The following is a 23,257-nucleotide window of genomic DNA, read 5'->3' on the forward strand; positions in this document are numbered from 1 at the left end:
AGCACATGGCCAGTGCAATTTATATTGCATTGGTCTTAAACATTCTGAATGCAGTATAATGGCGCCCGCTTAATTGTAACCACTCGGAACAACCTTGCAACTTTTGATAAAGCAGGTAATTTCTATAAAGCGGGAAGCAACACAAATGAAGGCTGGTCTGGTGCATAACAAACAATCTGCCTAAATTTCGTACATCTTACCACATGGGTGAATACAGTTTTAACATCTTCGAAAAGTCTCATCTCAATCGCAATTGTAAATAAATTGGAAAATGCATGGCGGAAAGTTCCGGTCAGCCGCCTGGAATCATTATTGGAAAAAATCCATCCCATAGCTCCATACTTGCGGTTGAAATGGGGAGTACGGCGATAACACAGAAACATAGCAATACCCTTCAGAGATGCCATCATTTATTATAACCCTAAATCAGTTCAATCTTTTGGTACAGGGAAACCTGTAAAATAGGGACAACTAAGGGGCTTGCATCAGGTGTTCTTTATTTTCAGGCATCCTGATTTTCAAAATGGCCATACTACATACAGTAAAAAGGAGAAGCCAAATATCCCGGGGTTGGATGCACCTCCTGCAACATTCCTTTTTTTTTTTAAACCCTCACCTGGAATCGTGCTCAACTCAAGCCCCGTCAGTGGGATATGATTTCAGTTCATTTTCTGTTCGTTGAGTTTCCCAATTTGTTGCGATCCCAGGGTTCTTTTCCATTGAGGGAGAAATGTCTTGATCCTGGGATCTGCCACATTGGCAGCCTGTGTAGGGTGAGGTGGCTGTTGTAGGGCCAGAGTGTCTGGGAGAGCCCAGCCAAATTGGAGCAGAGGTGGAGGAATTAAATGTCCTGCAGACTCCTGTCTTAATAAAGCGATACATCCCCACTGACACCTAGCAGTCCCTGGCCAAAGAACGCCCCAAGTGGAGGAAGTGCATCCGGGAGGGCACTGAGCTCCGAGAGTATCATTGCCAAGAGCATGCAGAAATCAAGCGTAGGCAGCGGAAGGAGCGTGCGGCAAACTAGGCTCCCCACCCTTCAACCACTGTCTGTCCCACCTGTGAAAGAGACTGTGTTCTCGTATTGGACTGTACAGCCACCTAAGAACTCATGCTAAGAGTGGAAGCAAGTCGTCCTCGATTCCGAGGGACTGCCTATGATGATGATGATTACTTTGGTCTTGGTGCTTTAGTTGCAGAGTTTCTTCTATTTTATTTGTAAACTAATTGCTTATTACTTTGTGCTTTGTTTGGTGCTTGAAATGTAGTTACTTGCGCCAATTCCTTAACTGTAGTGCGGACAAAAGTGGACACATACACTGCCCTAAGTTAGTTTAGTACAACTTTTTTCTGTCCAAATTGGCATAAACAGTGTAAGTGGCTGGGAACGCCGCCTTTTGAAAAAAAAATGACCTAACAAAAAACCTAACTAAATCACTTACACTGGCGCAAATTAAATGGCCATATTTGCAACTAAAAAGATACACCAGAAAAAAAATTACACCAAAAAAAACGGTGCAACTCATGGGGAAATTTGGGCCGCGCCTAGAACGGCGCAGCCCCGACCTGGACACCCATTTTACGCGCCACAAAGTGCGCCTAAAAAAAACTTCTGTATTCTACGGCTCCCTGCTGGTCCCCTTGAGTCAGGCGCGGCGCAGCAGGAGCTGTAGGGGGCGGAGCTAGGTCCCTGCACTGAAAACAGTGCCGGGACCTCTGCACATGCGTGTGCAGTAGCTCCAGGCGCCCAAAACTGTGTGGGAGTCTTGGGCCCGGCCCGTTCAGTCTCCCTCCTCCCCTCCCCTTTCTTCTCCTCCCCCCCTTCCACTTCTCCTTCTCCTCCCCCCCTTCCACTTCTCCTCCTCCTCCTCCTCCCCCCCCTTCCTCCTCCCCCTCCCCTTCTCCTCCTCCCCCCCTTCTCTCCCATCCCTCCCCCACTCTCTCTCCCCTCCCCCCCTCTCTCCCGACTCCCCCTCCCCTCGCTGTCAGAAACACAGACACTGACAGACAGAGAGTGAGAGACACAGACAGACAGACAGACAGACAGACAGAGAGATAGAGAGATAGAGAGACTGACAGAGACACAAGGGGGAGGCGGGGGGCGCATCCCAGCATGCTGTTGGAGGGCTCCCGGTGCTGCAGTCGGTAAGTAGAAAATGTTTTTAAAAAATATATTTCTTATTAATTTTTTTGATTGATTTATTGGTTGATTTATTGATGTTTTTATCATTTATTATTGATGATGGCTCTTTATTTGTAAAACTGAAGTGTTTAATGTTTGTAAACTTCCCTTTAAACGCCCCCGCCCCCTCATTCCCTACGCCCGATTTGTAACCTACGCCTGATTTTCTGAAGTGTAGACAAGATTTTTTCGAGCGTACAAAAATATTCACTTACTCCATTCTAAGTTAGTTTGGAGTAAGTTTTCACTGCCGAAACTTTGAAAACAGGCGTAAGTGGCCGGACACGCCCCCTTTTGAAAAAAAAATTCTGTTCCAAAGTGAAACTGTTCTAACTGACTAGAACTGGAGCAAACTAAATATCGAGAATTTGAATTTCTAAGATAATTCGTTCTACACCAGTTGCTCCAAAAAATCAGGAGCAACTGAGGCCGAAACTTGGGCCCAATGTCTCTAAATGTCAGCAGACTTTACATACTAGGTGGTTTTCAAATGGTTTATGAAGAAATTTGAGTCCTTGTGTCTTTTATACAGATATTTATACTTGCCTTGTGTGGGTGAAATACTGGATAACTATCAGTTCGACTTATTAGTGAACCTGCTGTTTACAACATCATCTCAATTATTAGTAAAGAAATCTCAATATCAAAACTTTCCTGCATTTGTGATTAAGCAAGTCAGCTTGCACCTAAAATACCACAAGCGTTAGATAAAATGTATTCTCTTTTTAAGTGAGAAGGAATATATATTTACCACTTATGCTCAGAGTAGCTGATGCAAGATGTGTTTTACTCTGTTTCCTGCTTGTGAAAAAAATGACCATAATGTACTACTATTGGATTCATATTCACCTCTGAAGGAAAATTCTTCTGGAGCAGACTATCTGAGCAAACACATGTTAAAATACCTTCAATGTTTTTTTTTTATATAGAATGTCATAAGTGAGAAAAAAAATGGTATCTGACAGATCAGTGAGGGCCATTATATTTCTGCTGACTCTGTTCCTTATCTCCCCAAGTTCTAAACATGGCTCTAGATCAAATTTAAACTGGTACTTAAAAAAAAATGCACATTATAAAATGCAAAGTTGTGTGCCTCTTCAGGACTTTTCAGCATATGTATTTCTACTTCAATTCTTCCAACTGGAACTTTCTAAAAAAGTATACATCTTTCTTTTAGAAAGCTCCACCTGGACTGCATGATGTCTGCTCATATTTATGAATTTCAAAAGGAAAAAAAAACCTTTCCTGTGACAAATATTACAATATGTGCAATTAAGGCAATTCATACATGAATTAGAATGCTTCCAGCTGAATTCAAAGCAAGATACTTACAGCAGTTGAGTATTATTTGCAATTTTTCTTCTCTTTACATTGGATTCATCTTGAACCCCTTCCATTCCCCAGCACAAGGACAGTTTAATGCACTTGCTGAGCTACTGATGCAAGTTTTTAAATTGATACAATTGAGAATCTAGTTGGCAGAAGATTGAGATACAATAGAGCTTAGAGAAAGAATTGGTAGTGGCATTTTCTTGACTACTGCACAAAGATTTTACGAGTAAATGTTTATGCAACAGATGGCTCAGTGTCTTACTCAGTTATTTATATATATTTGCTTCCTCACTTTCTGTGCTCTATCACCTCTCAGTATTTCTGTTCCCACTTCATGTCTACTCTAAAAAGACAAGTAAAGGTCTTACTTTCCATGTTTAGAAGAAACTTCTATCCTTTAAAACATATATTTAGGTAGCTAATTGAGCCACATTTTTGTCAGATCAGCTGTTTGGACATCTGTTTCATGGTATTTTTTTTTAACTTCCTGCTTGAAAGTCCAGTGCTACAAACAGAAGATATTTTCACATATGGAATAAACTAATAAATTACAACAGGGGCAAATCATACAGTCTATAGGTGCATGAAGTTCACCCACTGAAGCCAAGAGCAAGGCTACCGGTGAGGTTTGGGCCTTAAAGTTTATTCTGCCAATAACGCAAGTGAAGAATGCAAGTTAAATGTAGTACCACGTTTAAATCCCATACTTGGACAATGGGCTTGAATGGTGGATAGGCCTTCAGATGCTCCAAAACAAACCTAAAAATCATGAATCTTCCTGCATGAAGTTCTCAGTCACAAATATGTAGATTGCCCCAACGACTGCCACATTTATTCTGATGGAGCTAAATTACAGTCCTTCAATGAGCAAGTCCTGAAGGTTGTGTAATACTTGCACGAAGAATGTAGCTAAGTCTAAATCTCAGTCACCATTGGAAGTGGGACAGATTCAAATTGCATTCACATTTTTGAAGTGAAGATTTGCACAAAACTTGAAACACGGTCATAACACAAAATTCAATGCGTCCTCTTAGCAGCCAGGGCATCCCTGCAAACCAGTTGGGCTTCAGTGGTAAAGTATATAGGCTAGTTATCTCAAAGTGCATTTTGCGGCATGAGATTAGCTAAAGAGGATTCAGCAACAATCTTGCAATTGAGACGAACGAGATCACTGCAATAATTCTCTTAAGTAGGATTTGATATCAATGAACTGTAGTGCCTGCCACGAGTTTCTTAGATGGATTTGTACAACAGTGAATCAGCCATTCGACAGGTATATTCTGACTAACATTCTAAAAGCTGCTCACGCAAAAGGTAATGTTTTGAGTGTTGAAACTCTATTTTTCCAGGTTTGCTAGTCTCAGTGTAACAAACATTTAAGATGGCTGCCTCCATCACCCTAAAAGAAAGGCCCTAAAGTTGGCAAGTGATGAACTGCACAGGTTTCCTTGGTCAGATCAAGCGACTTCCCATGGTAACTGCTTTGTTTTGTATTCAATACCAAGGGCAGTGTAGCCACAGCTTCCAAAAAGACTATAGTATGTACAACGAGCACAAAAGCCTGCCCTTGTCGGTCTCAACTAATCCTTGCCTAACCACTAATCTTAAGTCATTCAAATGACTCCAATCCCCAACCCCCATCTTTTATTTAGAGAGAGAGGATCAATAGCAACTTCAGAATGATCATGTTATATAATTCCAACAGAAGGCATGATTACAGAATTAAAACTTTATATAAAATCAAAAAGCAATATGGGAATCTGTTCCACATGCCTGCACAAGGATGCAAACTCATTTTTATCAAGTAGTAGGTGCACAAGGTTATCAGAACAAGTTGTGCAACTCAGCACTGCAAAAGAACTCTGTCCAAGCTCCCTGAACTGTTATGAATATTTATTTGGCCAGTAATGAGAGAATATGGTTGTTTAGCCTTTTTAATTAAATTTCAGAACTAAATTCAGTTAGTTTCTATTTAGGGACTTTTGTTACATGGTTTATGAGTTCTTAAAATCAGTATTTTGTGAGGTTGTTAGAGAATCAATTATTGAGTAGCAAATTTGAACATTTCTAAGATAAAGACACATTCATAGAATTTTACAGTAATGAAGAGGGCCATTCAGCTCATCATGCCTATACTGGTTCTCAAAGACACACCCCCTGTCCTGTTCCACATACACTTTTAAATTCTTCTTTCCAAATATTAATCTGCTTTCCTTTTAAAAACTACTTTGGGTTCTGCTTCCACTACTGTTCCTGGTAGGATATGCCGGGGTAAATTTAGTTCTGGGTGGTAGCACATATCAGATGATAGGGAACGACAGCCTGTTTTACACCCGCCTGATTTTCTTTTACATAGGCTTCAATCAGGCTGCCTATAAATTCAATTGTTTTACTCTCGTCTGGTTTTGCTACCACAGAAGACCAATTTCACCCTGTCCATGTCCTGACATCCCCCGACAAAATTAATTAAAAAAAATTCTAACCTCTCTCTTTGCTGCTTCAGTAATCATCTTAAATTTATGCTCTCTAGCTACCAACTCAAATTAGTTTTTCCTGAATTACCTCATCAAAACCCTCAATTTTGAACACTATCAAATTGCGACACATAGTTTGTTATTTCCTGAAAGAACTTTATTTAATTTGTCAATCATGACTTGCCTTTAAGAAATCTATACTGTGTCCTTAGTTAAGCAATGTCTTTTGAGTTGAATATTAATGTTATCCTGTATTATGGCCTCTAGAAGTTGATCCATTATTGACATTATACTGATTGGCCTCTAGTCACCTGACTTATCCCTTTCTTCCCTGTTGAACAGAGATGTTACATTGGCAACTCTCTAGTTCTCTGGCACACATCATATCCAAGGATATTTAAAAGATTGTAGTCAAAGCCTCTATTATTTGCCTGTGACACCCGCCCCATTCATTTTCACTGCCACACTCTTCTGTGAACATCGAGACAAAGCGCTCATTATCTCCACCAGTCCTTCATCCTTGGTTATCCTTAATCAGCTTTACACTTCATCTATGTTTGTCAAATGGGCTTACTGACTATTTTCCTTCATTACCCTTTCTTCATATCACATCAACTATGGACAGTTTATTCCATAGCAGCTCACCAGTGGAGGAAGAGGTGGCAAGAGAAAAAAATTCTAGGTGAACAAATTCATTTAATTTAATTTAGGTATGCCCAAAATGAATGGGCAAGAATTTGCGGTCTCCCTGATGTAATCTCATCGTAATCCATTTGAAAGGCCCTGCAACTTGTGGGTTTCCGCATGTACGAAATCTGGAACTTGCGATCTGTCAAGATACGCCTTCACAGATCATCCAAACTGCATGGAAAAGCAGTAATGCTGGCGCAGAGTTGGGCTATTTGCCCAACAACTGCCCACAAAACTTTTACAGCTGGTAAAAGCAGGGGTAGGGCCTGCTTTTATCAGCCTAAGGGTATATACAAGCCTTAGATTAAACATTTAAAAAAAATTATGCACACACTTTAAATGAGTTTATCTAAATATTATGTTTGAAATTATTTATCAAAAAATTAAATTTTTATTGAGCTTGGTGCAATGAAAGGAGTTACGAACAAGATTGAAATTCAGTACATTTATATTTATTAGAACTGTGTAAATTGTATAATTATTTGGGGGATTCTATTGGATCTCATTAGGGGATTCCCTTTGTAAATGATTGCAACGGAATCCTCCTTTGTGATTGGAGGACCGGGCCCACGTGATCCAGGGACGCTTCTGTGCGGCTTTACGCTGACATCTGCCTGGAGGCCCAATACCGGCGCTCTCCGCAGCCTGAACAGCAGGAGGCAAGTTTGGATTTGTTTCGCGGGTTGGAGGCATACTCCCAAGGTATGCCCCCAACCGCAATTTCTACCACATTTTATATAATAAATAAAATGACTTTCTAACTTGTTAACCAATTGGAATAAAATTCTCCCTCAATCAAGACTACACAGGACTGCGCCTCATTGAAATGCACAATGTAATCTGTGTTTCAAACCCCTATAACTGCGGAATTTATAAAATGTTAATGGCCCAAGGCAGAAGGAAGAACCTTTTAAGTATTATAACCTACTGGAAGGGATGTCCTCCTGCTTTACATGCTGATGCATCAATTTGTCATAGGGATGAAGCATTTAAACTCCACAATCAAGCACACTAAGCTTTCATGTTTCTATGGTTTCACATTATAAAAATCACTTCGAAGTGAAAAAATATGAGTAACATTCCCTGCAAAAAATAAACCATACGGTGTGGCTCAGTGTCAAATTTTGTTTGATAATACTCCTGAAGAGTACCTTGAGACGTTTTACTATGTTAAAGGCACTATTTTAATACAAATTGTTGTTGATCAGAGATCAAGATATAAAAAGAAACTAATACAAAAGCAAAATACTACGGATGCTGGAAATCTGAAATAAAAACAGAAAATGCTGGAAATACTCAGCGGCACAGGGCAGCATCTGCGCAGAGAGAAACAGTTATCGTTTCAGGTCGATTTAGGTAAAATTAACGTTACAGGGACTAACAAAAGGTCATTGACCTGAAACCATGGGCTGGAAATTGCAGCCTCGCTGGGTGCATACCAAGTGCGCACAGACCAGGCGAGGCCTCGCAAAAGCCGGTTCTCGGGACGCAGTGCGCATGTGCCAAGAACCTGCTTTTCCGATCTATCAAAATTTCTTGAGAGATTCTACGCAGGAAGGACATCCGTGCAGCAGAAATTTGCCCAACTCATGTCCTTCAAACTTTTATGCGTGGTAAAAGCAGGCGCATAGCTTACTTTTACCAGCGTAACACTTTTAAAACAAAGAAAAATTAAATTTAATCATTCAGTTTTATATTTAAAAACCCTGTCCATTAAGGCAAGTTTATTGTTAACCCTATTAAAACACACTTTAAAAAAAAAAAATTCCCCCCCTTTTTTTTCCCTAAAACATTTAATTACAATTCATTTTAAATAGGAGGTATTTTTCTATTTCTTGTGCTGTGTTTTGGTGTCTTAGGGGGTTATCATCATTGACAGTAAAAGGAGCCCATACAAACGGAGCTCCCATTTTTATCAATAATATTGCAGTGATTGGTAGTCCAGGCCCACGTGATTCCAGCAGATGCGTTCATACATGGAAGACATCTCCCTGTACACTGCGCACAGTGAATGAAAGCCTCAGACCGGAATCCTACGTTCCTCTGGGACCAGTTTTGTAGATTTTTTTCGGGTCCAAGGCATTCGTACAAAGGAAACCTCCGACCACAATTTTCGGCCCATTAACTTTTTTTCTCTCTCCACAGATGCTGCCTGAACTGCTGAGTATTTCCATCATTTTCTGGTTTTATTTTATATTAAAAATAAATTGTTCACAGATGCTCCAGTCTAAAAGGCACACAAATGTGGATATTACTGTTCTGAATAAAAATACACAAAATACAAACATTAATTCTAAGTCTGTAACAAAGCTTTGTGCGCATTTTTTGGTTTTGCAACATTCTAATTAATAAACACAACGGTGAGCACTGAGCCACAAGATTTCAGATCTAAGCACTTCCCTAACGTACAAAATTCCACCATAACAAAAAATAAATGTATACAAATACAGGTTGAACCTCCCTTATCTGGCAACCTCGGGACCTGGCCTGTGCCGAAGAAGGGATTTTGCCGGATGAGGGGAGATCAGCTGCACCCCCCCCCCCCCCCACCCTCGGAGGGAGCGCTGTGGGGAGGAGCAGTCAGCCCGAGGACTGTGGCTGCAGGAGTTTCAGCAGGGTGATGAGGAGGAGGCAGCCAATAATTCCGGCATCGAAGATCAAGATTATATTGGTGAGTACCCTGTACTAATTTTAAAAAAAAGTATCATCTGAGACTGGGAGTGTGGCGGTGTTTCGGGGCTGGCTGACTGGGGGCTGGAAGTGTGGCTGTGAGGAAGGCCGCAGGGAGGAGATCTGCAACAGAAACATTGATCTACAACAAAATGATAAACAACAGAAAAATAGATAATAATTTGAAAAATAGATAATCACAATCGCGGGAGTCAGCACGCAAGGAAGGATTTTGACTGGCTACGTTCTGTCCATGCCCCACCCGGGAATGGTGCTGGATGAGGACTGGTGCCGGATAAAAGAGTCCTGTATAAGAGATATTCAACCTGGAGACACCTGTATATATAGATTTCATACTGAAAAATGAGACATCACAAAATCAGCTGTTGATGTAGACTTTGGTACCTGGACACTGTATACAAAGGAGAAAATAAATATTTAAAAAGGGCAGGGAAAGGGAATTGAACATATTTTCTCAGAGAACTCGCAAAAGTACAATGGGCAGAATGGCCTACATCTGTGCTGTAAAATTTACTGATTCTGTAACTCAAAGTTGAATGTTATTCTGGTACAAGTGGAAGAAATTAAATTATTTTGGGGTTACAGTAAAGTAAAGCTTTCAAGGAAAGTTAAGCCATAAATTAGAATTCGGAAACCTTGCTTGTTGGAAAATTGGATCATTTTCCCTCAGTCGTGCACAGTATTATTTTTATTTATATTCTATAAACATACTCTTAAAAATGAAAACAAATTGGTTCTAAAATGCTCCAGGAGCTTTGTGTTTTTAAAAAAAAACCCCGCAACCGATCACAGTTTTGCGTTTTATTTATTAAAGGCAGCGCATTACAAAGTCACAAGATTAATGCAGAATTAAAACCACAATTAGTTATAAAAATGGAAATACAGTACCAAAAATCAGGCGAGTTACTAGGGGATTTCCAGCTTTTATACCCAGACATGAGTCAGTGCCCTCAGTAGACAAGGGGATAGGAAGAAAAATTCTGCAGTCTGTCTACAATTGCTGTTGTTCCTATTTTTGTCACGAATATATATAGCAACACCCAGTGGACTACTGTGGCATTGCAGTGATTGCTGTGTACAACAATAAAGAGGGAGTCACCGGACAGGCTTCCTGAAGTTATCAGCCATCTTAAAAGCCTGTGTGTGTTTGTGCGCTCACACTGAAAATATAACATTGGCGACGAAAGATAGGATCGTCGGATAACCTAGCTGAAATTTTTGTTGGTGGATGATTCAGCCAACTTTGAGAGCTTCTCTGTTTTGATTGATAGCTAAAAATCCAAGGTAAATTACAAGTAAAGTTGGCTGAACTGCCAGAGTTCAGATGGCTGCGCCTATGGGAATACGCTTGAGGGAGTTTCAACGCGATCGTGAAAGTTTGAGCATATGTGAAGCGGCTAGAAGAGTTTTTCACCGCAAATAGTATCATCGAAGTCCCTGATGATGAAAACCATAACTGGGTGGTGTTGGAAAGAAAACGGGCTATTTTCTTAACTGAAGCAGAGCCCGATGTGTCTGAAACCCTGAAAAATGTGCTTGTGCCCGTAATGCCAAAGTACACATCACTTAAGCAGATTCAATACTACTGTTCTGAGCCCCGGGAAATTGCTGAAAATTATCATTTCGGAATAAGAGATCAGTTAACCGACGAAAGTATGTGAGTACATTGTAGCATTAAAAAAGATATCTATTCACTATAATTTTGGAAACTTTCAGGACCGAGCATTGCGTGACCACTTTGTTTGTGGAATGAAAAATGATGCGATCAGAAGAAAGTTATTGACAACTCCTAACTTGACTTTTAATTTAGCTTGTCATACAGCTATGTCAATGGATATGGCCGACCAATATTTCTGAGAATTTTGTACTATTTCCAGTCGTCAGACAACTGAGGTGAATCGCCTGCAGGTTAAAAGTAAAAGGCAGTTGGGCTCCAAGGTCTCAGCAACTGGCAAGGGTAACAGAGCATTGAAGTCATGCTATCGGTGCCTGGGACAACACATTGCATTTACAATGGACAACATTTTGAGCAGAGTGTTTCTTCTGCAGGAAAACTGGGCATCTTGCCGACTGAAGAGTAAACCAACTTTCAAAGCTACAAGTAGAAATCCCCAGAGACTACATAGCATGGAAGAAAAACAACAGGACGAGGAGGTTTTAGAGCTACACATTATCAGGAGCATGAGGGTAACTAACAGTGATTCGAAAAGTATCATCCACGTAGATGTTGCAGGAACCATGATACCCATGGAAAATCAACACTGGCGCATCCATGAGTGTGGTACCGGAATTGCTATACCTTGAAAAATTGCGTGATTTCCCATTGGAGAAATCCAAGATAGAGCTGCAAGGCTACTTGGGAGAGAACATTCCTGTGGTAGGTTGTATCATCGTACCGGTGAAATTCAGAACTTGCCTCTTAGTAGTGGCAGGAAACAAGCCTGCCTTACTAGGAAGAAATTGGTTGGGATCACCGAAGCTGGATTGGAGTGAGATTTTTCGTTTTGAAACGAGATTTGCATTAAAGGATGATGTCATCGAGAAGTATCCAAAGCGTTCTGCGAAACAGGCAGTCCGATCCATAGCTTCAAGGCGAGTGTCAGGGTACAGAAGGACATAGAAACATAAAAACATAGAAAATAGGTGCAGGAGCAGGCCATTCAGCCCTTCTAGCCTGCACCGCCATTCAATGAGTTCATGGCTGAACATGAAACTTCAGTACCCACTTCCTGCTTTCACGCCATACCCCTTGATCCCCCGAGTAGTAAGGACTTCATCTAACTCCCTTTTGAATATATTTAGCGAATTGGCCTCAACTACTTTCTGTGGTAGAGAATTCCACAGGTTCACCACTCTCTGGGTGAAGAAGTTTCTCCTTATCTCGGTCCTAAATGGCTTACCCCTTATCCTTAGACTGTGACCCCTGGTTCTGGACTTCCCCAACATTGGGAACATTCTTCCTGCATCTAACCTGTCCAAACCCGTCAGAATTTTAAACGTTTCTATGAGGTCCCCTCTCACTCTTCTGAACTCCAGTGAATACAAGCCCAGTTGATCCAGTCTTTCTTGATAGGTCAGTCCCACCATCCCGGGAATCAGTCTGGTGAATCTTCGCTGCACTCCCTCAATAGCAAGAATGTCCTTCCTCAAGTTAGGAGACCAAAACTGTACACAATACTCCAGGTGTGGCCTCACCAAGACCCTGTACAACTGTAGCAACACCTCCCTGCCCCTGTACTCAAATCCCCTCGCTATGAAGGCCAACATGCCATTTGCTTTCTTAACCGCCTGCTGTACCTGCATGCCAACCTTCAATGACTGATGTACCATGACACCCAGGTCTCGTTGCACCTTCCCTTTTCCTAATCTGTCACCATTCAGATAATAGTCTGTCTCTCTGTTTTTACCACCAAAGTGGATAACCTCACATTTATCCACATTATACTTCATCTGCCATGCATTTGCCCACTCACCTAACCTATCCAAGTCACTCTGTAGCCTCATAGCATCCTCCTCGCAGCTCACACTGCCACCCAACTTAGTGTCATCCGCAAATTTGGAGATACTACATTTAATCCCCTCGTCTAAATCATTAATGTACAATGTAAACCACGGGCAACGAAGGTTCACCGGACTGATCCCTGGCCAGGGAGGGCTCGTCCTCCGAGGAGAAACTGGGCCAGCACTCGTTGGAGTTGAGAAGAAAGGAGAGGCGACATCATTGAGACGTGTGAGATTCTGAGAGGGACTGGAGAGGGGCTCGGTGCAGAGACAACGTAAGAATTAGCAGCAGGAGTCGGCCATTCGGCCCCTCGAGCCTGCTCCGCCATTCAATGAGATCATTGGCCGATCCGATCTTGGCCTCAGCTCCAGAGGTTGTTTCCCCCCACTCGTGGGGGAATCTAGAACTAGGGGGGCACAGAGTCTCAGAATAAGGGCTCGCCCATTTAGGACGGAGATGGAGGAGGAATTTCTTCTGGTGAATCTGTGGAATTCTCTGCCCCAGAGAGCTGTGGGGGCTGGGTCATTGAATATATTTAAGGTGGAGATGGACAGATTTTTGAACGATAAGGGAGTGAGGGGCCGGGCGTGGAAGTGGAGCTGAGCCCAAGATCGGATCAGCCGCGATCTTATTGAATGGCGGAGCGGGCTCGAGGGGCCGAATGGACGTGAGATCAATTTACTGCAAGCCACATCCCGTACCATATGCACTCAAGGAGGAAGTTGAGCAAGAACTCAAAAGACTAGAGACTGAGAACATTATCTCTAAGATAGATCGATGTAATTGGGCTACACCCATTGTTGTTGTACCCAAGTCTGATGGTAAGGTAAGGTTGTGTGGTGATTATAAAGTAACCGCAAACCAGGTTCTAGAGGGTAATCTTCCCAATACATTGCCTAATGTAGGAGATTTGTTCACAACAGACAGGTGGTCAGATCTTACCAAAGTTGGATCTTACGAATGCCTACTTACAACTTGAACTAGATGAGGAGTCCAGGTCATGCTTGACTATAAATACTCATCTAGGCCGATATCAATTTAATAGGCTACCATTTTGAGTATCTTCCGCCCCCGCCATATTCCAAGGGGTGATGAACCAGATTTTGCAAGGTATTGAAGGGGTAGTATGTTATTTAGATGAGACACTAATTTCAGCCACAAACAGGCAAATTCATAACATATTGAATGAAGTCCTCAAATGGCTAGAAGCACAGAGTACGAGTGACTGCACGCAAGTGTGAGTTATTTCAAAACTCAGTGGAGTACTTAGGGTACAGAGTAGACAAAGATGGTTTACATCCAACCAAGGGAAAGCTGGATGCAATCAGAAATGCACCCACTCCCAAGAATGTCACTGAACTTCAATCATTTTTGGGTCTTTTGAACCATTATGGGAAGTTCCTACCAAAGTTAGCTACAGTGTTACATCTACTGAATGAACTATTGAAAAAACAGGTCCATTGGAAGTGGTCAGAAGAATGCGACATAGCATTCAAGGAGTGTAAAAGCAAATTGGTAGAGAGCACCATGTTGGTTCACTGTGACATATGTAAGGAGATCAAGCTAGCATGTGACGTCTCTCATGGAGTCAGGGCAGTGATCTCTCATGTACTACATAGTGGGGAGGAGAGACCAATTGCTTTTGCTTCACGCACTCTCAGTGCCACTGAGCGTAATTATGCGCAAATCGAAAGGGAAGCTTTGGCATTAATTTTTGGGGTCAAGAAGTTCCACAAATACTTGTACGGTCGTAAGTTTACCATCGTTATGGACCATAAGCTCCTGACAGCAATCCTTCATCTAAAGGCCCCAGTTCCAACATTAGCTGCAGCCCGAATGCAGAGATGGGCTTTGATTTTGTCAGCATATACATATGATATTGAATACAGACAGACAATCAGCTGATCACAGTAATGCTGATGCTATGTCTAGATTGCCTTCCCCATCACGAGTTACACCCGATAAGGAAGAGTTGTTCTATCTTTCATACACTGATGAACTACCAGTCATAGCTGAAGAGATTGGTACAGCAACCAAACGTGACCCAGTTATGTCAAAGGTGTATGATTACATCACAAATGGCTGGCCAAACCAGGTAACAGACAAAGACATTCATCCATTCTTCTTTCGTAGGAATGAATTATCAGTCAATAAAGATTGTATCATGTGGAGTGCAAGAGTGGTTATGCCAAATAAATTCAGTTCCAAATTATTAGGAGATCTTCATGACCAGCACCTGGGAATGTGCTTGTCCAAGAATTTTGCAAGCAGTTACATATGGTGGCCAGATCTAGATTAAGATACAGAGTACATCGTCAGTGTACAACATGTCAATCAGTAAGCAAGAATCCACTATCAGTACGATTACAGCCATGGAAATGGCCTCCCAAGGTGTGGCAAAGGTTACATATTGATTTTGCTGAGCTGGAAGGACAACAATTGTACATTGTGATTGATAGCCATTCAAAGTGGGTTGAGGTGTTTCCAATGCGGAAAATAACAAGTAAAACATTAGACATTTTGCGAAGACTATTTTCTTCATTTGGCCTCCCAGAAGAAATTGTTTCTGATAATGGACCACAATTTTGTTTATAAGAATTTACACAGTTCATGAGCAAAAATTGTGTGAAACATACCAAGGTTCCACTGTACCACCCTGCTTCAAATGGCGCAGCAGAGTGCACAGTAGAAATTGTAAAACGTGCCCTCATCAAACAGATGTTGGATCCAAAGCCAAAGAAACGACAGTTGTCATTAGACCACAAATTGGCTAATTTCCTAATTACGTTTCTTAATACTCCTCATACAACTACTGGTAGAACACCAGCAGAGTTCTTTGTCAAATGACAACCACGAACCAGATTCTTCTTGTCAATGCCAAACTTGGCACAGCCCGTAGAAGAGAAACAATTAAGACAGAAAGAGAATCATGATAGAGGCAGAGGAAAAGAGGGAAGTGTGAAATTAAATCAGGTGGTGAGAGTGAAGAACCATCACCATAAATGGTTAAAGTAGTCATCAGGAAGAGTGGCGAATATATGTGGTCCTTGCACATATTTGGTCAAGACGTTTGATCATGGACAGATTAGATTTGTTCACATTGATCATATTTTACCTACAGATGTGGAAGGAGTTGAAGGTTGGAATGATTCGATTATTTCTGATTTATCAGATAGTTTTGATACGAGTAGAGTACCAGTAGCATATCCTACATCAAATGTACTAGAAACAAGTCTAAGAGAGTGTCAGAATTTAAGTGCGAGTCAGAGTCAGGCAGACAAACAGTCTGAAGTTGTAGAGAGTTCAAATGTAAATCAAGAGCATCCCTTGGAGGAAAACTTTCCTCAGGATCAGCCTAGAATGAGTCGAAGTTCGACACTATGTTTGGAAGGTTCTGTTCAACAGCAAAGGTATCCTCTTCAAAACAGAAAACAAGTGGTTAAGCTTGATTTGCAAATATGGCAAAATAAGTCCATATCTTTTGTTATGTATAACCGTACAAATTATGTATGTTGATTGAAGAAGTAATTATAACAAACATTCAGGAGGGAGAAGTGTATTATATATATATATATATAGCTCCACCCAGTGGACTACTGTGGCATTGCAGCCATTGCTGTTTACAACAATAAATAGGGAGTCACCCGACAGGCTTCCTGAAGTTATCAGCCATCTTAAAGCCTGTGTGTGTTTGTCAGGTCGTACCGAAAACATAACAGTCACCAACAAAAGAATCCTGTTGTATTTGAAGAATGGGATTGACCACATGACTGGAGCCGAGTCAATGATCAGATCAGCCATGATCTTATTAAATGGCGGAGGTGGCCTACTACTGCTCCTATTTCTTATGTTCTTATAATTTGCTGTTCATATGATCATTTCACAATACAAAGAGAATTTAATTGATTCCAAACTTTAAAAAAAAACTAAATTATGCATTTGTTTCCCACACTTTAAAATGTGAAAATCTGAATTTGATCTGCCCTGCATGCATAATTCCATAGGCACAAAGCCATGGAAATTAAAATTATATTAACTGTTTGAGTCTCAGGGAAGCTTTTTACATCAAATATATCATTGTAAATACTGCAAATTATCAAATTAGTTCTGTAATTTCTCCAAAAATAGCCACCAATGGGAATTAACAATATAATTTTGGCAAATGTTGCATCAATACTTTAGTTTTTTTTTAAGGGCAATAGATAATCAGCAGTTATGGGGTTAATTCCATCCTGGATTCATATTCTAAGCAAGAGCAGTTATTTGAAAAAAATAAAGCTTTTTCAAAATCTGGATATAAACATCAACTTATCTGCCATGAGCCCATGATAAGAAACCCTGCTTCGCATACAGCAGGATTCTTCTGTTGGTGACAAAACTAGGAACAACAGCAATTGTAGACAGACTGCAGAATTTTTCTTCCTATCCCCTCGTCTACTGAGGGCACTGACTCATGTTGGGGTATGAAAGCTGGCAATCCCCCGGTAATTCGCCCGGTTAGTGGTATTTCCATTTTTATGACTAATTGTGGTTTTAATTTTGCATTAACCTTGTGACTTTGTGATGCGCTGCCTTTAATAAATAAAACGCAAAACTTAGAGGACGAGACCGGGGAATTAGTAATGGGGAACAGGGAGATGGCAGAAACTCTGAACAAATATTTTGTATCAGTCTTTACGGTAGAGGACACTAATAATATTCCAACAGCGGATAGTCAAGGGGCTATGGGGGGGGGGGAAACTTAACACAATCATTAAAGGTGGTACTCAGTAAGATAATGGGATGAAAGGCGAATAAATCCCCTGGACCTGATGGTTTGCATCCTAGGGTCTTGAGAAGTAGCGACAGGGATAGTAGATGCATTGGTTGTAATTTACCAAAATTCCCTGGATTTTGGGGAGGTCCCAGCAGATTGGAAAACTGCAAATGTAACCCCCCTATTTAAAAAAGGAGGCAAACCAGTTAGCCTAACATCTGCGATTGGGAAGATATTGGAGTCCATTATTAAAGAAGCAGTAGCAGGACATTTGGATTTATGAAGGGGAAGTCATGTTTGACAAATTTGCTGGAATTCTTTTGGAGGATGTAACGAACAGGGTGGATAAAGGGGAACCAGTGGACGTGGTGTATTTGGACTTCCAGAAGGCATTTGACAAGGTGCCACATAAAACATTACTGCACAAGATAAACGTTCACGGGGTTGGAGGTAATATATTAGCATGGATAGAGGATTGGCTAATGAACAGGAAACAGAGAGCAGGGATAAATGATTCATTCTCAGGTTGGCAATCAGTAACCAGTGGGGTGCCGCAGGGATCAGTGCTGGGACCCCAACTATTTACAATCTATATTAACAACTTAGAGGAAGGGACCGAGTGTAACATAGCCAAGTTTGCCGACGATACAAAGATGGGAGGAAAAGCAATGTGTGAGGAGAACACAAAAAGTCTGCAAAAAGACAGACAGGCTAAGTGAGTGGGCAAAAATTTGCCAGATAGAGAATAATGTTAGAAAGTGTGAGGTCGTGCACTTTGGCAGAGAAAAAAAAAATCGAAGAGCAAGTTATTAGTTAAATGAAGATTGCAAAGTGCTGCAGTACAGTGGGACCTGGGAGTACTTATTGCATGAAACACAAAAGGTTAGTATGCAGGTACAACAAGTGATTAGGAAGGCCAATGGAATCTTGGCCTTTATTGCAAAGGGGATGGCGTATAAAAGCAGGGAAGTCTTGCTACAGCTGTACAGAGTATTAGTGAGGCCACACCTGGAATACTGCATGCAGTTTTGGTTTCTATATTTACAAAAGAATATATTTGCTTTGGAGACAGTGCAAAGAAGGTTCACAAAGTTGATTCCATAGATGAGGGGGTTGACTTATGAGGAAAGGTTGAGTAGGTTGGGCCTCTACTCATTGGAATTCAAAAGAATGAGGTGATCTTATCGAAACGTATAAAATTATGAGGGGGCTTGACAAGGTGGATGCAGAGAGGATGTTTCCGCTGATAGGGGAGACTAGAACTAGAGGGCATAATCTTAGAATAAGGGGCCGCCCATTTAAAACTGAGATGAGGAGAAATTTCTTCTCTCAGCGAGTTGTGGGTCTGTGGAATTCGCTGCCTCAGAGAGCTGTGGAAGCTGGGACATTGAATAAATTTAAGACAGAAATAGACAGTTTCTTAAATGATAAGGGAATAAGGGGTTATGGAGAGCAGGCAGGGAAGTGGACCAGAGTCCATGATTGGATCAGCCATGATCGTATTAACTGGCGGAGCAGGCTCGAGAGGGCATATGGCCTACTCCTGCTCCTATTTCTTATGTGATCGGTTGCGGGATTTTTTTTTAAATCACAAAGCTCCTGAAGCATTTTAGAACCAATTTGTTTTCATTTTTAAGAGAATCCAACTACTCTATGACTCAATAGACAAGAAATTGAATTAAATTGCAACTGCCATCACTTGACCTTTTACCCACTTAATAGGTATTGTGGTTATTACACACTGAAGTTATTCCTTTTATGTTACTCTGTATGGCCATCTGAAGATGCACACATATTTATGGAAGAAAATTATTAACAGATGCAGTTGCACAGAAAATGTCTTTGTGGTGTATCAATACACATTGAAAATTGCCACGACTTTTGTGAAGAACTAAAGGGTCCAAAATTCACCACCATTTAGCTCCATTTTTGGGGAGCCAACAGTGTTTTTTGGAGCTAACTTAATTTTGCAAGTTTTGCCAATGTTATAACACCGTCCTTAACAGATAACGGACGATTTTTATAGTTAGCATTTTTATGACGTCACTCACCCATAACGGCATTTTTGGCCATTTTTGCGAGTTTCGCCAATAAGGATTGGGGACCACTTTGGAAAACCTTACCTTACCAAGTCAGAGTCGGATAGAAATCGGCGTTAGACACACCATCTTGTTTATCAGAGCTGAGTTATAGGTTTTGGAGGGAGGGAAGAAGACTTATATTATATCCAAACTAATTAAAAGTGTTTGTTTGTGCAGAGGGAAGAGAGAAACTTTATTTATTGCAGTAAATTGCGAGTTGAAGTTCCACCACTGAACCGCTGCTCACCGGGCTCGAGGGACACAGGGTCGGAGTGCCAGCCGACATCATCGCTCCCTCAGCCGGACACAGGAGCTTGACTTCGAAAGAAACCCGGGGGAGAGGTGGAAGCCAAGCCAGGGAGAGGAGCGGCGGGGGTGGGCACTCGGCCAGGGATAGGGGTGGCAGCGGGGGGCCATTTGGCCAGGGATAGGGGAGTTTCAGCATCAAAACACTCCCAGGGCAGGTACAGCATGGATACAAAAGCAAAATACTGGATGCTGGAATCTGGAATAAAAACAGAAAATGCTGGAAATCTCAGCAGGTCAGCACGGGTTAGCTACAGGGTAAAGCTCTACAATTACACGTTACCCTGGAAACCTAAATGCTTGGGCATGCGCAGAACGGGGCCTCACTTTTTCAATGCAGAACTTAAACTTCACCCTCAAAGCCAGAGGTCTTTATGAGCTGCGTCAAAATGAAAGGTAATTATGACGAAGCTTCGGACTTTTTTTTGCCGCTATCACTCACGTAAAAAAAACGGTCGTTATTCTTCGATAGCGCCAAAAATTGGAATTTTGGGCCCAAAATGGGAATTTTGGGCCCAAAATGCTGTAAACATGGTATATTCAATAGCAATCCTTTTAATGTTACTAAAAGCATTGATTTTTGAGTCTGCTAAAGGGATAATCAGAAGAAAATCTTCTCAACTCCAGAAAAAGGTCGTGCTGACACGGAAAAAAAAGTGTATGGGAACACAAGGGTCCATAGTTTACTACAGTCAAAATCTGACAAGATTCTTCAATACTACATCATGACTTTGGAAAATAAAAGAACATACTCTGAATGTCTGGGAACACCTACCACTGTAATAGGTTGACACAATCAGGTGGTCAATTATTCCACTAGCAAATCTAACAAGAGTACAATCATATGATCATCTCCTCTTGATCTAGTCACCTTCAGTTACATGATGAGTGAATACATGTGTGTCAGGAAGAGATCTGCAGAGCTTGTGGCCAAAATAGAAAATTTGCTTCGGATTGCCAGACCTCAAAATTTATCATCTTGCATCTCAATGTGGGGCAGTGATGACACGGTGAAAGATGAAAGGGAAATGCCATGGCTACAATCGAACACCCCCGCGTAAAAACAGAACATCCAATTATTATAAAAAGCACAAGCCAAAAACGAAAAGCTATCATTTTGAACATCTGGTCAAGCAGAATTACAGTTCCAATGTTTATACCTTTATGAGTCAGAAGCATTAAGGGAGACAACAGGATATGAATGTCTAAATATGATGTTCCTTAAAGAATATAAAATTAAAAAAATACTTTTTACTTGGTGTCAATTTTGGATTCATCAAGGTTTAGTTCAGGAATGGAACAATTGCCTCTCAACAAATAATGACCATTAAGTCCAACATGGCACAAATGACTTGCAGCATTCTACAAACTGCCCTAATAACAGGTATTACATATTCAGTCATTTTGTGACAGTATGCAAAGTCTTACCATTTTAGATGCTAAAGTTTTACTGTTCATACCTTTACAACAACATGTGGGGGCAAGGAATTATCTCTTCTGCACCACTAAATATAATGGCCAGCCCCGATTTTGCTGTGGCAGGGCATCTAATGACGCCTGCTGTTAGTTAGACTTATCCTTGCATGTTTAGGTTTTCATATTTTTTGCATGGCAAGTTGCTGAAAGTGCGAGCTGATAACATTGCAGTGAGAGAATCCAGGCATCTGGGACCCGAGTGAACAGGGCAAGCTACTGTGTATGTCCTTAACCAGATTGTAGGATTATGAAATAAAAAGAAGAACTGAAAAGTGTAAATTACAGTGGGTGAATTCAATGTCAAATCAGGTACAGAAAGAGAAATAGGAAGGGAAAGACTGAACTAACAGAGAAAAAAAACAAAGAAAAATATATATTTAAAAAGTCTTCAACAACAATATATTTAAGGTGGAGATAGACAGATTTTTGAATGATAAGGGAGTCAAGGGTTACAGGGAGTGGTCAGGAAAGTGTAGTTGAGACCAGGATCAGATCAGCTATGATCTTATTGAATGGCGGAGCAGGCTCAAGGGGGCAAATGGCTTACTCCTGCTCCCATTTCTTACATTCTTATGATACTCCACACGTGTAATTTTCAATGCCAGTAGTTGATTGGCAGTAATTAAGACTTATCACATTATTAAAAGGGTAATTAGACCTGAAATTCCAACACTTAACTTTCTGTGGTAAGTTTAGTTCTTAAATACCGCACAAATATCACAACTGCCGCCATTCAATGCATTTCAATGATGAGGCAGACATCGAAATGCTGTTTTCATGCTAATGGCAGGGCGGCATATTTCAGACAGCAAATTTTCAATATTGGCATTTAACTGCTCATCTGTTCCTTGCCTGAGGTTGCTGTACCATTTATGCATAAATAATTGCGAGCCCCGTTAGCCTCACCATTATTTTGAGAGCAAAATCTGGCTCATAATGTTTCATGTGATTTCTATTTCAAGTCTCTGTTTAGCTAGACGAATCTGTCCCTCTCTGATGAGACACTTTTAGATTCACATCAGGGCCACAGGCTGCTTCTGTAACTCAGCATTTTTTTTAAAATCACATTTATTGGCTCTGGAATGATGACCCCCACCACCAGCACCACTACCCCCCCCCAACCTCCTTTAAGGAGCATCAGCTTTTCCTTCTAGTAAAATCTGGTCGACAGCCGTTGGAACGAAGTGAATAACACTCCATCAGCAAAGGTTTTACAATTAACCTATAGCATTAATGCAGAAACCAGAAACATAGTTTCATTTTTTTTTAAAAACACCAAATGTTTATATTTTCTTTCTTTAGTTGCCAGAAAGCTGGAGCTCAGATGCTGCCAGCTGTTAAACATATATTTCTTCACCGAATATTAAATGTCAGAACATTAAAAAAACATTGAAGATGAACTTAACGTCAGGCACTTGCATGCCAGCCTTCCAAAAGAATCAACATTTTTTGGGAGTTGGGGATTGCCATATTATTTTAACAAGGTCAAAAAATGTAATGTCAGAGACATCAGATAAAGTACCCTCCTTGATTAGTGCTTACCATTTTTTTTGAATTTACATCACACAGCCAACACTGCTCAAATAAAGAACTCTTCAATCGGTTAATGTAGCCTACTTTTGGTACAGCAATCGCTCTTTCAGCCTGGATATCCAAGTCGTGACTAGTGAAACTCCTCAGCTGGTTAGAAGAGGGATGGAAGGAAAAATGGCTCCTAGCAACTGAGGGGCTATTGGTAACATCATAACTTTTTGTTGTTTAGTACCT

At 41.0% G+C, this 23,257-nt stretch overlaps 1 protein-coding gene across 3 annotated transcripts in view; it reads right to left on the reverse strand.

The window, feature by feature from the left end:
• ext2 (exostosin glycosyltransferase 2) overlaps positions 1–23,257 on the reverse strand; it is a 192,052-nt gene that overhangs the window by 142,970 nt on the left and 25,825 nt on the right. The gene's annotated exons all lie outside the window — the stretch shown is intronic.

Source organism: Pristiophorus japonicus, chromosome 14 (assembly GCF_044704955.1).
Source record: "Pristiophorus japonicus isolate sPriJap1 chromosome 14, sPriJap1.hap1, whole genome shotgun sequence".
Classification (NCBI taxonomy): domain Eukaryota; kingdom Metazoa; phylum Chordata; class Chondrichthyes; family Pristiophoridae; genus Pristiophorus; species Pristiophorus japonicus.